Source organism: Sapajus apella, unplaced genomic scaffold (assembly GCF_009761245.1).
Source record: "Sapajus apella isolate SASKATOON/1434 unplaced genomic scaffold, GSC_monkey_1.0 scaffold25, whole genome shotgun sequence".
Classification (NCBI taxonomy): Eukaryota; Metazoa; Chordata; class Mammalia; order Primates; family Cebidae; genus Sapajus; species Sapajus apella.
This window is the reverse complement of record NW_022436965.1, coordinates 23,417,472-23,420,365: the sequence shown is the minus strand read 5'-3', so window position 1 is coordinate 23,420,365 and position 2,894 is coordinate 23,417,472.

Genomic DNA, 2,894 nt, shown 5'->3' with positions numbered 1-2,894 from the left:
GTCCAGCCTCTGAGCAGGTCCCTAAGACAGCACAGGATGCCTGGAAAATCCTCCCTCTCACTGTGCCAAGCCATGTGTCTCCTTTCATTTAAATACTTCCTGAAATCCCACCCTCTCTGCTCCCTTATGACTTTGGAGAAGAGTAATGAAGTCCTTCCCTTCCTCAGATCCTGTCTCCCCACGAAAAGCTTTTGGCCACTTTCCCTGATCACACCCCCAACCTCAATCAGGCTTTGCATTCTTCTTTGCTCCACACTCCTAAATATATGTGCCCTTGAAGTGTACTCATTATAAATAGCCTACATTTTAACTCATCTGGGATACTGTAAACCCTTTCTGGCAGTCCAAGAAGTCTTGAGCTCGTTAGGATCTAGGGAACTAGCCTTGTTTGGGGTTGTTGTCATCAATGAACTGAGACAGGACTACATCAAACAAGCATTTGTTCACACAGCATTTTCTCTCTTAGGCCATGTGAATGATTGCAACTGTAAAACCAATATTTCCATAGCATTTACAAAATGCTTTCAGATCCCCAACTTTACTTTTATTTTTCTTCAACATAACCCTGTGAAGTACCATTTGCATAATCCTCTCTTAATAAGGAAATGGAAGCTAAAGCAGGTTAAAAAACTTGCCTTTGGTCAAGCAATAAATGGGGCCAGGAAAATTATTTGGGAATAGCTCCATGTAGATCCTGCACCTGACATCACAAAACAAAATAAATCTTGGATGGATTAAATGGTTAAACATAAAACATACAACTATTAAGAAGAAACATAGCTAACAATTTGCCTGATCACTAGATGAAGAAAGGTATTTTACACATGAAAGCAATAGAGGCCAGGTGCAATGTCTCACACTAGTAATCCCCGCACTACTATGGGCGGCAAAGGCAGAAGCATCACTTAAGTCTAGGAGTTTGAGACCAGCCTGGACAACATAGCAAGACCCTGTCTCTACAAGAAAAAAAAATTAGCCGGATGTGGTGGCACATGCCTGTAGTCCAGCTACTTGAGGCTGAGTCAGGAGGATCTCTTGAGCCCAGGAGATTGAGGCTGAAGTGAGCCATAATCACATCACTGCACTCCAGCCCGAGTGACAGCTAGACCCTGTCCCCTGCCCCCCAAAAAAGCAATGGAAAAAAATCCCAAAAGAAAAGCATTCTGCTCTTGCTTGCCACCATGTAAGATATGTTTTTGCTCCGCATTCACCATCTGCATGATTTTGAGGCCTCCCCAGCCATGTGGAACTGTGAGTCAATTAAACCTCTTTCCTTTATAAATTAAAAAAAAAAAGAAAAAGAAAAGCCCAGACTACATAAAAATATAAGACACTTATGTGTCACAAAACCAAATAGAAAGCCAAAACAGTCTGAGGGAGAACTGCCTGAGAAAGGAGTGCCTTCTCAACTATAGATTTCAGGCAACTATATTTTTAAATCCCTCTAAATTAACAGATACTAAAAATTGAGCAGACAACTGGTAGAAAAGTAAACATAATTAGCTAATAAACTTATTTTTAAGGTTCAATTTTAGTAAGAATCAAAGATGTACAAAATAATACAATAAAACACTGTTTTTGCCTGACAATGTAATTGTAATGGCAATACACAATGCAGGTAATGGTGCAGTGAAGTGTACATGACCATTACACTGATGAAAGTATAAACTGATGTAATCCTCCTAGAGCAATTAATAACTACCTACCAAGACCTGAAAAATATTCAGACATGTTGATCTAGTAATTCCACTCTGGGAACCTATTTCGTGGAAACAATCAGGAATACTCTAGAAAGTTTATGTATGTTACTATTCATCAGTAATATTTAACTCATAATTAATTCATACAAATCAACATTCTACTATATGTAAATAAGAAAAATACCAAGCAATATTAGTAAAAAATGTATATAAAAAATTATAATGAAAGAGCAAATATATTTATCATATACAAAATATATAATATATAATCTATTATATGATACATATACATATAACATATATTAAATAACATTTATCATATTAAATACAATGTATGTACATATAATTATTAAATACAATGTGTGTGTATGTATATATATTTGTGTGTATATATCTGTACCTATATTTATGTATATTTATATATATAAATATATATACATACATTATATATAATTTATATGTATGTATACACATATATATAATAATATATCATTTATATACATATATATGTACACACACACATATATGATCCTCCTGCCTTGGCCTCCTATGGTAGTGCTGAGATTACCAGTGTGAGACATTGCACCCAGCCTCCATATATATAATATATATGATATTTAATAATTATATATACATTGTATTTAATATGATAAATATTATATCATTTACTGTATGACATATACACACACATAAATACACACACATATACATTGTATTTAATAATATGATCTTGATTATATAACTATATATATGAACAGGTGGGTTGTCCAGGATGTAGGCAATAAGGAGTTAGGAAAGCAAAATATTTTATGAGGGAGTAACACCTGTACAAGGCAAAGAGGAACAGCAGGATTGCGTGGAAGGACCCTCAAACCGTAGTGCAGATGTGGAAAATCTGTGCCACCCCAATAAGTAGCAACAAAGCAAAGATCACCCTTTAGAAAAGACCTATACTGAGAGAAGTAGCCAGGCTTTGTGGCACAAGCTTGCCAGTCACCTGCTGGGACCACCACTAAAATAGTGGGACCATGGCTCAAATGCTGAGGCCAGTCTCGAAGTTGCTAACAGCTGGAGTCAAGGTATCCCTGGAAGGGGAATCTGAGTGGCCCACAACTATACAAAGAATAAAGGCTGGGAATGCACCAAAATGTGAGTGGTGATAATGGAATTATGCATTATCTTTAATTTCCTCTT